The sequence below is a fragment of the Monodon monoceros genome, unplaced genomic scaffold, assembly GCF_005190385.1.
Source record: "Monodon monoceros isolate NGI ecotype Baffin Bay Population unplaced genomic scaffold, NGI_Narwhal_1 Super_Scaffold_8, whole genome shotgun sequence".
In the NCBI taxonomy this organism is placed as follows: Eukaryota; Metazoa; Chordata; class Mammalia; order Artiodactyla; family Monodontidae; genus Monodon; species Monodon monoceros.
The window spans coordinates 34,686,536-34,701,620 of NW_021703785.1; the positions used below are offsets into that span (position 1 = coordinate 34,686,536).

General features: G+C 38.0%; 1 pseudogene; it reads right to left on the reverse strand.

The window, feature by feature from the left end:
• Positions 1-284: 284 nt before the first annotated feature.
• Positions 285-14,613, reverse strand: LOC114888056 (annotated as a pseudogene).
• Positions 14,614-15,085: the final 472 nt, after the last annotated feature.

The window sequence follows — 15,085 nt, forward strand, 5'->3', positions numbered from 1 at the left end:
TGCACATTAGAACCACCTGGGGAACTCTGCGACCTCCCCGTGCCCAGGCTCCTCCCTAGACCTACTGAATCAAAATCTCTGGGGCTGGGATCCAGACACCAATGTTTTTCTTAAAAACTCTTTAGGTAATTCAAACGAGCAGCAGAGCTTGAGAACCAGCCCAATAACGGAAACAAACTTATTTCACACACATAAAGTGGGGCAATTCATATGTTAAAAGAACATGATGAATATATATATATATATATATATATATATATACATATATTTCTTTTTTTCTCTTTATTCTGTTTGTGTTTCAAATAGGCTTTTTGTTTCTTCTGCAAAAAGCGTTATTGTTTCCATTTGGTCCAAGGCTTGGTAGAGGGCTCCAGGGCAGTTACAGAGCTGCCTAGTGGCTGCACAGCGGGGCTTCAGGCAGAAGCTCTGATGTCAGAGGGGCTCCTCAGAGGCCGCTGGACTTCAGAGACTCCTGTTTGTGCTCGAGGGTGAGCCTTTCAAAGAGATACTCGTCCAGCACAGCCTGCGGACCAGCCAGCCTGCGGAGGTTGGTCAGGTGGTCGCCCATCTTCTTGATGAGTTTCACCTGCTCCTCCATGAAGCGGCTCTCCAGGAAGTCACAGAGGTGGGAGTCTGCGCGGGCAGAACACAGGGCGTGCAGGTCTGATAGTGACTGGTTCAGGTTCTTCTCCCTAAGAATTTGGCTTCCACAGCGTCCTGGGTTTTATCCCACTCATCTTGAGAAGGCTTCCGCGCATCCTGGAAGAGGGCACGACCGCAGCACTGGTTTTGCATTTTCAAGAGACGCTGGGCGCCCTCACACTTCTCATCAGCCAGTTGTTGAAAAATGTGGCCCACACTGTCCAGAGTCCCATTGTTGCTGTCGAAATAGAAGTTCAGAGAGAGGTAAGTGTCCACAGGTGTATGTTGAACAGGCGGTGGACGGCGGCCTCCGCCTCGATGGAATAATTCTGACGAACCTGGGAACCCCTGGTTGATCAGTGATAAGGAGCTAAGCTCAAAAAAACGGTGTTGGCCTGTCCTGGAGGCTGAGGATCGCTGAGTGGGTGATTCCAAAGGTTGTGACAGGAAGAAAGGTTGGAGGGTGGTCGGGGGCTGGAGGAAGGAGCGTCCCTGGGTCTGTTCATTCCAAACACTGTTGAAACAAAAGACAGATCTGCAGGACCGACGAGCACACTGCCTCAAATAGGCTTTGATATAAATGAACAAGAAGTCCAAGAAAGGACAAAACTTACCCTTCCCCCCACCAAAATAGCTGGTGATACTAGAATCTAGATCTGGGAAGGGATTCTTCCATTACTTTCTTAACATTCCAAGCTGCTAGAGCAGTGGTTCTCAAAGTATGGTCACCTTGTGACCAAGCAGTACCCTATGGGGCCTTCCTAGGACAGACCCGTCCCCCATATCCTCTGCTGTAGTTCCTCTCTGAAGTACTCAGATAATAGTATCTCAGGCATATTTCTTTTTTCAGATGCTAAAAACCACCACCCAATGAAAGAAATTAACTCCTTGATGATCAAGAGCACGTAGCCCCCAGACCTTCTGACACCTAAGGATGGATAATGTTACCTGCCCTGTGGCCTCAACATCAACCAATCAGAGGACTGTGCATGAGCTGATCACATTCCCCGGGACGTCCCTCCCTCACCTGGCCTTTAAAAATGCTTTGCTGAAATCCTTTGGAGATTTCAGGGTTTTTTGGAACACGGGCCATCCCTCTCCTTGCTCGATCCTGCAATAAACCTTTCTCTGCTCCAGACTCCAACCTTTAGGTTTGTTTGGCCTCACTGTGCTTCAGACACACGAACCTGCATTTGGTAACAACCTGACCAGCTTTACCAGCGTCCCCTGATAATGTGTCAGATATTCAAGTTTTAGGGCCCTGTCCCAGCCCTATGGAATCAGCAACTCTGGTGGGGCTCAGTGATCTCTGTTATAACAGGCCCTCCAGATGATTTTTATTCACCTTAAAGTTTGAAAATATCTGCATTGTCAGCTGGCCAAAGCGTCCACCAGCAGGTGAAGGGGAGTGGCGCCTGGAAAAGATAGGGACCAGCCAAGGCAAGTACAGCAGCATTTGCCGTGGTAGTAATGGAGAATGCATTTTCTCCACTGGTTGGCACAGACTAGTATCTGGGAGCAGTGGCAGGTTTATTTAGGATGCTTTACATTTCAATGTAGAGTGACAGCTGTCCTGGTTTGCCAGGGACTGCCCCTGTGTGAGCACTTAAAATCTCATCCTGGCAAACCCCTTAGCCCTGGGTTTGAAAAACTTAGGGAATAACATGAAATGTAGGGGAAACATGATCTAGGTTTTGGGCAAGTCACAAGTGCTAATTAAAGCTAAGCAAGTTGGACAACATCTAGCCTTCTTTACCCAGTTGCAGGGAGGTAAATCTGATTGGGTGAAAGGACTTATTGTTAAGAAATCTTTGTAGAAACATCCCCTTCTGCTTAGTCGGCTGGTTCTCAGTTCTGGCTTGACATTGGCATTGTCTGAGGAGATTTAAAATGATTTTATCAGTCTAGGATGACCAACCGTCCGTGTGAGGGTTTTTAAAAAGTGCTTCAGATGATTCTAATGTGCAGCCAAATTTAGGTGCCACTGCTTAAGCTTTTGAACCGCTGCTGCATATTTTCACCTCATCTTCCTATGAGAATATCCACCTGTAGTTGGTTTGGTTTTTTTTCTTTTTATTTTTTTAACTGTCTTATTATAAGATTTACTGTCTTAAATAAGATTGAATGTACAGAAAATCCTGCTAGTCCATCTGGTATAGCTGGATCCTTAGAATAATATCATTAAGATATTTACCCTTTAAGTATTGTGACTGGCCTTTTAAAAATTAACATATGCATTGAATTAATACCATCTGTTTTGAAGTTGTCATGTTGGGGAGCTATACCTCTAATCTGCTGCCATTGCTAAATATCTGGACATCTCTTATTAGGAATTGCTTTTAAAAATCTTTAAGGATTAAAACCAAGATTGCTGTATTATTTGTACTGGGACCACAAAAACCTCACAAAGTTCCCCCGCTGTACCTTCTACCCCCATCTCTAACCCTTGGCAACTTCTAATCTGTTCTCCATCTCGACCGTTTTGTTATTTTAAGAATAATATGTAAACATAATCATGAATTACTTAATCTTCGGAGATTGGCTTTTTAAAATTTTTCCCTCGGCATCATTCCCTTGAAGTTCATTTCAATTTTTGTATATATTAATAATTTGTTCCTTTTTGTTGCTCGGTAGTATTCTATCATAAGATTTTATCACAATTTATTTCAACATTCATCCATTGAAAGACATTTGGGTAGTTGCCACTTTTTATTATAAATAAAACTGCTATGAACATTTATGTGTAAGTTTCTGTGGGAACTTAATTAAGTTTTTGTTTCTTTTGGATAAATGCTCAAGAGTACAATTACTGCGTTGTAGCGTGAATCTACTTTTAGGATTAAAAGAGACTGTCAAGCTGTTTCTCAGAGTGGATAAACCATTTTATTTTCCCACCAGTGACGTGATATAATTTTTCTACATACTCGCGAGCATTTGATGTTGTCACTATACTTTAATTTTAGTTATTCTCTGATATCTCATTATGGTCTTAATTTGCATTTCCCTAATGGCTAATGATGTTGAGCATATTTTCATGTGCTTCTTTGCCATGTGTATATTCTCTTCCATGAAATGTCTGTTCCTGTCTTCTGCCTATTTTCTAGTTGGATTTTTTTAAGTTGTTTGGAGAGTTCTTTGTATATTATAGACACAAGTCATTTGTCTTATATGGGGTTTTCAAATATGTTTTCCCACTGTGTAATTTGAGTTTTCACCCACTTAAAAGGATCTTCTATGAAGCATTTTTAACTCATTTTGATGAGATCCAGTTTATCAGTTTTTGCTGTTATTGATCATACTTTTGGTGTCAAGTCTAAGAATTATTCACCTAGTTCTAGATGCCAAAGATTTTCTCCTATTTTTTTTTCTAAAAATGTCCTGCTTTTACATTTAAAATTATGATCGACTTTGATTTAATTTTTGTGTAAGGTGTGTAGGTTTAGGTTAAGGTTCATTTTTTTGTTTATTTGTTTTTGTCGAGGGATGTCCAACTGTTTCAGTACCATTTTTTGAAAAGTCTATTTTTCCTTGATAGCTTTTGCACTGCTGTCAAAAGCAAGTTAAATGTATTTATGTCAGTCTATTTCTGGGTTCTCTATTCCATTCCATTGATCTATGTATCTACCCTCCATCATTACTGCAAAATCTTGAAATTGGGTAGATTAATTCCTCCCATTTTAATCTTCCTTTACAAATTGTTTTAGCTATTCTTCAGCCTCTTCTTACCATATAAATCTTAGAATAAGCTTGTCTATATCCACAAAAACCTTAAGGACATTTTAAGAGTAATTGTGTTAAGCCTGTTAACTTGGGGAGAATTGAAATCTTTATTATGTTGTGTTTTCTAATACATGAACAAGGTATGTCTCCCTATTTGTTTGGGACTTTTAAATTTTTCTTCATCAGCATTTTGTAATTTTCAGTATAGAGGTCCTATAAATGTCTTATTGCACTTATATTTAAGTATTTATTTAGGTCAGTTGTAAATGGCATCACATATTTTTATTTAAGCTTCTACACATTTGTTATTAATATATAATTTGATAAAATTGTGTTGACCTTGTACTGTAAAACATTTACAAACTAATATTATTTATCAAGCTTTTTGTGGACTCCTTGGTATTTTCTCCATTTAGATTATCATCTCATCTTCAGATACAGACAGTTTTACTTTTCCTTAGTCAATATAATAGGATATATTACTATTCAACATTCAGTAGGATATGTTCCTTCCTATTCAACATAGTAGTAATAGTCCTTTTATCTTTTAAATAAACTTTTTAAAAATTTAACTTTTAAATTTATGTATTTATTTATTTTTGCTTTATTTTCTTACTAGAACCTCCAGTAATATATTTAATAAAAGTGGTGAGAGCAGATATCGGTGCCTTGTTTCTGATCTTACAGAGAAAGCATTCAGTCTTTCACAGTTAAATATAATGTCGGTATAGGTTGTTTGTAGATCCTCTTTATGAGTTTCAGTATGTTCCTTTTCTATTCCTAGTTTGCTTGAAGTTTTTTTTTCTTCTTTTTTTAAAATCATGAGTGGGATTGGATTTTGTCAAATGCTTTCTCTGCATTAATGGATAGGATCACATGGCTTTTCCCCCTTAATCTATTAGATATTGTGGATTACATTGTTTGATTTTCAAATATTTAACCAACTTTGCATAACTGGAATAAATACTACTTGGTCATGGTATATTATTCTTTTTATATATTTCTGGATTTAATTTGCTAATATCTGACTGAGGATTTTTACAGCCAATTTCATAAAACATATTGGTCTGTAGTTTTCTTCTTTCTATACTAACCCTGTCTGGTTTTGGTGTCAAGGTAATACTGGCTTCATAAAATTAATTAGGAACTGTTCCCTCTACTTCTATTTCTTATCAAATCATGTAAAATTGGTGTTAGTTCTTTAAGTCTTGGGTAAAAGTGAAACATCTAAGCCTGAATATTTCTTTTGGGAGTTTTTAAATGAAAAATCAATGTTTCTAATGGTTACAGGAAAATTGAGATTATCTATTTCATCTTGGCTGAGTTTTGGTAGTTTTGGGTGTAGAAGCATTAGTCCATTTCTTCTACATTTTTGAATTTATAGTGTAGACTTGTTCATAATAACTTGTCCCTTATTAACCTGCAGGATATGTCATAGTATCCCTGGTTGCATTTCTGATATCTATGATTTGTGCCATCTCTCTTTTTATCTTTATAAGGCTTGCTAGATCTTTATTGATTAGATTGTTTATTTCAAAGAACCAGCCTTTTGTTTCATTGATTTTTCCCCCCTATTTTCAGTTTCATGGATTTCTGTTTCATCTTTATTATTTCCTTCTTCTGCTTGTTTAGTGTTTTTTCCTCTTCCTTTTTTACTATTTTAATATAGAAAATTAGATTATTGCTTTGAAATATTTTCTTTCCCAATTTAGTGCTATAAACTTCCCTTTCAACATTGCTTTCACTTCATTCCACAAACTTTGATCTGTTATATCTCCATTTTCTTTTATTCTCTGCATTTAAAATTTTTTCCTTGATGCTGTCTTTTTTACCCATGAGTTATTTGGAGTTGTGATGTTTAGTTTTCATGTGATTGAAGATTTTCCTGTTGTCTTTGTTATTGATTTCTAGTCTGATTCCATTATGGCTAGAGAACATACTCTCTATGATTTTAATTCTTTTAAATCTGCTAATGTTTTTTTATCACCCAGTATATGGTATATGAGTGAATGTTCCATGGACACTTGAATATGTATTCTGCTCTTATTGAGTGTGTTCTTTAAATGTCAGTTATATCCTGTTGATTGATGATGTTTTCAGTTCTTCCATATCCTTGCTGAGTTTTCTCTCTGGTAGTTCTATAAATTGCTGTGTTGAAGTCTCAAATAATAATTGTGGATTTAAAATTTTCTCCTTTTACCTTTTTCAGTGTTTGCTTCATGTATTTTGAAGTTCTGTTGTTTGGTGCACACACATTTAGTATCACTAGGTCATCTAGGTGGATTATTCCTGTTATCTTTATGTAATGACCCTCTTTGCCCCTAATAATTTCCTTTGCTCTGAAATCTACTTTATCTGATATTAATATAGCCATTCCTGCTTTTTCTGATAAACGTTCACATGATATATCATTTTCATCCTTTTATTCTGAACTACCTATATCATGATGTTTAAAGTAAGCTTCTTATAGACAGTATATAGTTGGATCATGCTTCTGATTTTTCATCTACTCTTCCAATCTCTGTCTTTGACTTGGTTATTTAGATCATTTACAGTTAATGTAATTATTGCTATGTTAAAGATTAGGTCTACCATTTTATTTTTTGTTTTGTCTTTTACCTTAGTTTCTCAATCCTGTGTTTCTCTTATTTTGCCTTCTTGTGGGTTACTTAAACATTTTTTAATAAGTCCATTTTAATTTTATTTATAATCATTTGTGTATACTGTTTGTATAGTTTTCTTAGTGGTTGCTTTTGGCATTACAGTATACATATGTAACTTATCATAGCCTACTGGAATCAGTGTTTTATTACTTCAAGTGAAGTTTCAAAATTTTACTTCCATTTAGGTCTCTTAATATTCCCCAGTTTTAAAGTATGATTTTCTGTAGTATTTCCTTTCTCTACATTGAGAACCACATCAGATGGTGTCATCATTTTTGCTTTGACCATCATATAGAATTTAAGAAACGCATGAGGCTAATGATAGTCTCTGATATTTACCCCATTTGTTTTCACCCATTCCATTGTTCCCCTTTTCTTTCTGAAGTTCCCAGTCTTCTGTTATTGTTTTTTTATGTTTTCATAACAGTAGGTGATATCTGGGCTTTCCAGTGCCATTGGATATGAGTTTCAGGAAACACTAAGCCTAGCTCACTTAATGCTACTGAGTTGGAGGGTTTGTATATGTTGGGCCTGTTGGCACAGCAGATGCTGGCAGATTAGACTAATGTTGATGGGACTAGTGCCACAGGAGGATGGGTTCCCATTCAGGCTATGCTGCTGCTACAGTAGACCAAGTCCCCCTCTACCCCAAGTGTGGGGCAGTGACCTGCTGCTGTCACTGCTTTGTATTAGGCTGCTTTTGCCTCAGGTGTGTGGTGGGATCCCTTGGAATCTGCTGCTGCTGTCAATCACAAGGTTAAATTCATTTCAGAAATGCTTAAGTATAAATATATAGCCTGGCTCTTGTAGGACTTCTGTATTTGTTTTTCATTGCTTTCATACAAATTACCAAAAATTTAGTGACTCAAAACAATGTAATGTTATTACCTTACAAGTCTGACATTGGTCTCAACTGAGTAAAGTAAAAGTGTTGGCAGGATTGACAGATGAATGGATAAAGATGTGGCACAGGGCTTCCCTGGTGGTGCAGTGGTTGGGAGTCTGCCTGCTGATGCAGGGGACACGGGTCATGCCCTGGTCTGGGAAGATCCCACATGCCGCAGAGCGGCTGGGCCTGTAAGCCATGGCCACTGAGCCTGCACGTCCGGAGCCTGTGCTCTGCAACGGGAGAGGCCACAACAGTGAGAAGCCCGTGTACTGCAGAAAAAAAAAAAAAAATGTGGCACGTATATACAATGGAATATTACTCAGCCATAAAAAGAAATGAAATTGAGTTATTTGTAGTGAGGTGGATTGACCTAGAGACTGTCATACAGAGTGAAGTAAGTCAGAAAGGGAAAAACAAATACAATATGCTAACACATATATATGGAATCTAAAAAAAAAAGAAAAAATGGTTATGAAGAACCTAGGGGCAGAGCAGGAATAAAGACGCAGCCATAGAGAGTGGACTTGAGGACACAGGGAAGGGGAAGGGGAAGGGTAATCTGGGATGAAGTGAGAGAGTGGCATGGACATATATACACTACCAAATGTAAAACAGATAGCTAGTGGGAAGCAGCTGGGAGATCAGCTCCGTGCTTTGTGTCCACCTAGAGGGGTGGGATAGGGAAGGGAGGGTGGTAGGGAGATGCAAGAGGGAGGGGATATGGGGATATATGTATATGTATAGCTGATTCACTTTGTTATGAAGCAGAAATTAACACACCACTGTAAAGCAATTATACTCCAATAAAGATGGTTAAAAAAGAAAAAAAAAGTATTGGCAGAACTACATTCTTTTCTGGAGGCTCTTAGGGATGTTTCTGTTCCCTGGACTTTATCTGCTTCCAGTGATCGCTTGTAGTCCTTGACTCAGAGTCCCCTTTCTCCACCTAAAAAACCCAAAATATTGCACCTCTTTGATTCTGCTTCTATTAGGACATCTCTCTCTTTCTCTTTCTACAGTTGGAAATGGTTTTCTGCTTTTAAGGACTCATGCAATTAGATTTGTTCCATGAGGTAATCCAGGATAATCTTTCTATCTCAAGGTCTATAACTTCAGTCATATCTGCAAAGTCCTCTTTACCATGTAAGGTAACATATTAATAGGTTCTAGGGATTAGGGTGAGAGCATTTTTAGGAGCCATTATGCTGCCTACCACACCCTTAACAAGTGACCTTGAGAAAATTACTGAGATTTTTAAAGCCTTACTTTCCTCAAACATAAAATGGAAAGATAGCTAGTTAATATCATGAAAGTGAAACAGTATATATGAAATCAACTAATTCAAAAAATATGATTTCTTCTTTTTCTTTATGATTTACATGATTCTCAGAGTTCAGTTACTTGAAGAGTTACTTTTTCTTAAACAGAACTAAGGAATTTCAGGGTTCAGGTGCTGTAAGATTGTCCGAATTATCTGAGTAACAATTTGCTAAGCACAGGTGTAAAACATTTGATTTACTCCCTGGTGTTCTTTATCTTCTCATCCCACTAAATCCATATCCCTTGTCTAGCTCCAGCCAGTAGAGTCAGAGCTCGTTTTACTGTTTAACTAAAGTTCAATTTAAATTCTCTCTACATCTCCAGATCCTCAGCCCTGGTTGCATATTATAATCACCTGGGGAGATTTCAAAAACTACTGATGCCAAATTTCTACCTATCATGGATATTTGAGGAGGGACCTGGAATGAAATGCTCTAGCTTATGGTCTTTGGAGCCAAATCATAGTCTACACTGAGCCAAATCATTTGCGAGATCACCTCTAAAAAGGAATTTATCTGTGGTGACTAATGCTCTTCCTTTGTCAGTATGCTTGATTTGTCCCTCTTTGGGGGAAAAAAAGAGGGGGAAAAGAACCCCAGCAGTTGGGCTCCCTGAATTACAACCTGATGCTGTGGAATTAATGTTGGCTCAGAGCGCACATCTTCGGATACCCATTCTCTCTCCTGCTTCCTTGCATGAACTTATATCCTTGGGCAGTTTTTCATCCACCACCCTCTTTTGCTTCTAATCTTAGCAAGTAAAGTCTCCCCTTAATGAAACAGCATTTCATGAGACTTACTGGGAGCATAGGTCTGTTCCAGACCTATCCTATATTAGCTAAAGCAGATATAAGTGATGTATTTTTGGCATTCATCCTTGTGGGCTGGAGAGAGAAGACAGAATTTTATCCTTTTAGGTGTCATCTGACTGGGCAAATGGGCTCTTTCCCTCTGCTGCTTACCATGTAAAAACCTGAGGGTGTTACCTCTAGAAGGTATCTTCTAGGTATCAAAATAGTTCAGATAAGTCAAATTTCTCAGTAAAAGATGACAAAACTGGCTTAGGTAGTTAATTTTCCATGTCAATTTGTCTGGGCCACCATGCCCAGTTATTTGGTCAAATATTATTCTAGATATTTCTGTGATGGTGTTTTTGTGTTTTTTTAAATTTTTATTTATTTATTTATATTTTTGGCTGCATTGGGTCTTCGTTGCTACACGTGGGCTTTCTGTATTTGCAGCAAGCGAGGGCTACTCTTTGCTGTGGTGCACGGGCTTCTCATTGCGGTGCCTTCTCTTGTTGCAGACCATGGGCTCTAGGTGCACGGGCTCAGTAGCTGTGGTGCGTGGGCTTAGTTGCTCCAATACATGTGGGATCTTCCCAGATCAGGACTCAAACCCGTGTCCCCTGCATTGGCAGGCAGATTCTTAACCACTGTGCCACCAGGGTAGTCCCTGTGATGGTGTTTTGGGATGAAATTCATATTTAAATTGGTGGTGGACTTTGAGTAAAGCAGATTATCCTCCATAATATGGGTGAGCCTCATCCAATCAGTTGAAGCTCTTAATAAAACAAAGACTGACCTCCCCGTTGCAAAAAGGAATTCTGCCAGAAGACTTACAGAAATTGACATGCAACTTTTCCTAGAGTCTCTAGACAGCCTAACCTGCAGATTTTGAATTTACCAAGCCTCTATTATTGTGTGAACCAGTTGTTTAAAATCTCTCTCTCTCTTTCTCTATCTTTATATAGATACGGATATAGATCGAGGTATCAATTTTGATATCTAGATCTATATCTATCAATATATATGGGCACGTTGTATACACATGCTATTGGTTCTGTTTTTCTGGAGAACCTTGACTAATATAGTGGCCCATATAAATAAAAGGATGAACCCAAGTTCACCCAGGTAGAAAGTAGTACAATGAGAACACTGGAACTTAAGGCCTCATGACTCATTCAGCTGTGAACACTGACCCAGAGCTGGGGTCAGCAAACTCTGGCCCACTGGTCAGATCTCGCTTGACTCCTGGTTTTGTACGTAAAGTTTTGCTTGAACACAGCCACACCCATTCATTAACGTATTGTGTGTGGCTGTTTCTGTGCTACAGCAGCAGATGGGCAGTTACAACGGAGACATATGGTACACAAAATCCAAAATATTTACTATCTGACCCATTACAGAAAAGATCTGCTGACCCTTGCTCTAGGGTGCCATCTGATTTCTGATAGCACTGAGGAGAATAATTCATGCACATTGGGTTAGATTGTTAATCTCATGTCCTCCTTAGGTCAACAATCTCTTAAATGCTCACCCTTGCGATAGCCAGCTTGGGGAGCATTGTCTAAGGATGCAGAAATATTTCTTGCCAGGTCTTTCCAATACACACTGCTCCCTGACTATGGTTGTTAAAACCTATTTTAAAAATTTTTTTTATTCCAGTATAGTTGATTTACAGTGTTGTATTAGTTTCAGGTGTACAGCAAAGTGAATCAGTTATACATATACATATATCCACTTTTAGTTATTTTTAGAGTCTTTTCCAAATAGCCCATTACAGAGTATTGAGTAGAGTTCCCTGTGCTAATAAGAAGAGTAGGTTCTTATTAGTTATCTATTTTATGTATAGTAGTGTGTAAATTTCAGTCCCAATCTCCCAGTTTAGCCTCCCTGCCACAATCCCCTGGTAACCCTAAGTTTGTTTTCTACATCCGTGCCTCTACTTCTAAAACCTGTCTACTTTAACCAACTACCACTCATTGCTTACTGTCTCTGGCTTCATGTACTTGATAATAAATCTACTGCTTGTTCTATCCTGGATGACATGTTCCAAGGACTGAGATAATATCTTATTCTACATAATTTGTCCTTGATATTGTCTATCTTGGGGTCTTCATGTATGTCCCAAAGAAGACAGTCACACTCTGTCTTCTAATACTACTAATAATACCACATTTTATGGCGTGAATTTGACCCAATGCACTGAACTATCCCTTTCTTTAGAAGCTGTATGCAACCTGTCACTGGGTAGAACTCAGATTAATGTTCATATTTAAACAAATCTACTTGACCAGAAACTTTTTGTCTCACCACTTATTTTATTACACAAGTAACTTCTGTCTTTGCATCTATGATGTAAATATTTTTAGTTTCCTAAATTATCTGAAAAATTATTTAGAGCTTCCGTTTCAGTAGGCATTGGAATTGCTGTGTTATGACTATTTCAGTATTTTATTTCCAAATGTTAAATTAGGCTTCAAGCTTTGGCCAAGAGTAGACAGGAAAGGGTTTAAAAAGAAATGAAGAGTGGGAAAGACTTCTGATGCAATGGAGACTTAATAAAGATTTGATTTTGAATCAATAATTTATAATAAAGGTTTGATTTTGAATCAATAATTTATGTCATTGCAAAATAGCTCCCTGGTAAAATTCCATTCTTTGGTAATCATTAAGTACAGAAATTGAGAATCAAAATATGCAGTGCTCTTCTTCATTTTCTAAAAACAAACCTATATCTAGATGAGAGGAGAATTCATTTCATAACTCAGGCTCTGGACTTACGACTCCAAGTCCTGTCTTCTTTCAACCATACCTGCTAAGTTTCTGTCTAACTTCTTGAGCATGAGGTAATGGTGTCAGCTTTCATCCCCTTCCTCAGTATATAGCTTGGTGACTAAGAGTAAGGGATCTAAAACTTGAGAACTTGGGTTCAAATCTTGACTCTAAAATTTACTTGTTGAGTACTCTTGAGCATGTTATCTGTTTTTGCCTCAGTTTTCTCATCTATAAAATAGAGATAACATTACTTCTCTCAGGGAGTTGCTATGAGGGTTAAAAGAGAAAATTCATACACTGCAAGAATTTATCAGTTCTTGGAAGGCAATAAATACCGAAAAAAGATGTTAGCCATTATCAAGGGCCCCTCATTTTATGGATAATATAGATTAGTTTATATAGGTCTAATATTTACATATACATAAACATTTTGTACCTATATGTGTGTATATGTTCTTCTTAGAAATAGAGCAGTCAACCTTCACGTCTAAAAGTATGTGCTCTGTGAAATGTAGATCTCCTGTGTACAGACACAGTGCTATAGTTATCTATTGTTAAATAATAAAGAAGTCCAAACTTAGTGGTGAAATAAACAAAAATTTTAATATGTGCCCAGATTCTGTGGGTCAGCAATTCAAACAGTACACAGAGGAGATGGCTTGTCTCTACTCCATGACTGAAGTCTGAAACCTCAGCTCATGAGGATTCAAATGGCTGGGGCTGGAATCATCTAGATAATTTTAATTCACATGTCTGGCCCTTGAGATGGGATGACTTGAAGACTGGGCCCAACAAGGACTGTTGACTGGAGTGCCTATAGATGGATGCCCATGTGGCTTGGACTTTTCATAACATGGTAGTTAGGATTCAAGATAGAGTATCCCAAGAATGAGTGTCCAGGGTTCAAGCATTCCACGAGAATCATGCAAAAGCTGCATGACCTTTTATGACCTAGTCTTAGATGTTACATAGCAGCACTTTCATTATATACTATTGCAGGCGTTGGAGACCTTTTTCCGTAAAGTGTCAGACAGTCAATATTTTAGGCTTTACAAGCCATACAGTCTCTTTTGCAACTACTTAGCTCTGCTGCTGTGATGTGAAAACAGACACAAACAATACATATACTAAGGAACATGGCTGTGTTCCAATAAGCTTCATTTATAAAAGCTGGTAGAGGCCTAGATTTTGCCCACCAGCCATAATTTACTGACCCCTGCTCTATTGTTTGAAGCCATGGAAAGCCTGCCCAAATTCAAGGGAAAATGCCCACATCTGGATGTGAATAATGGCAACAAATCTGAGACCCTGTATTAAAACCACTACATATGGGATATTTATAAAAGGATCTGTCTGTATACCTTGTTTCTCCCATGTATGGTGGATATGAGGTATTGGGACATCTTACATCTCTGTAAGCCTGGGTCAAGGTCAAAGTTGGAATCTGAACTTAATGACCTTGATTTCTGGAATAATTGGTAACTCTAATTATGATTTCCTTACACTCCTTACCCCAATAAATATACCACAAAAGATAGATTTCAAGTAAACAATTGCTTTATGGCAGATTTTTATTGTCTCCATTGACTGAATTATTCCATTTTGGTTGGAAAGCATGAGTTTTGTTTCTTTCCTAAAGAGATCTGCAACTTTTCAATGTGGCATTTCATTCTACTGGGAGGATGATGTAGGTTTTTATAAACGGAAAAAGCAGGGCAGGCTGAGTTCACGTAGATCATACTAATGCTTACAGGAATAACCGAAACTGGAACACAGGCTTCCAGGTTTTCCTGTCCTGTGCTCTTTCCGGTAGGTGCCATTGTCTGCTGGGTCTGGCAGTAATAATTTCTGACCTTTACCTCTCTACGCTATTGTGAAGTGGTTTTGGGCTTTGTTAGCTTTCTTATGAGTTTGTACTAAATTGTGTCCATAAAGTAGGCTGAATTCCTCCGGGAAGGATGATAGCTGTTACTGTGTTATTACTGCAAATGTTGTGTTGGTTACCTTTTTTTCTTTTATTTTGTCCAGTTGTATCCTGAACTTAAAAGTTATATTATCCGAAATGAAAGATGTGCGTCTGGTGGAAAACACTAATTTAAGGGATGAAAATTCCTGATGATTGCTTCAGTCAACCCTTAATACACACTGAGCTTCATTAGTAAATAGACAACTCTCAGACCTTTCCCTTGGAAGAGGTTGCATAATCAGGCTTTGTGTTGATTTTGCATTCTGTTCGTTAGAGACAGAACAAATGAGAATAATTGCCTGGTACCGGGAAAGCACAAAGATCTT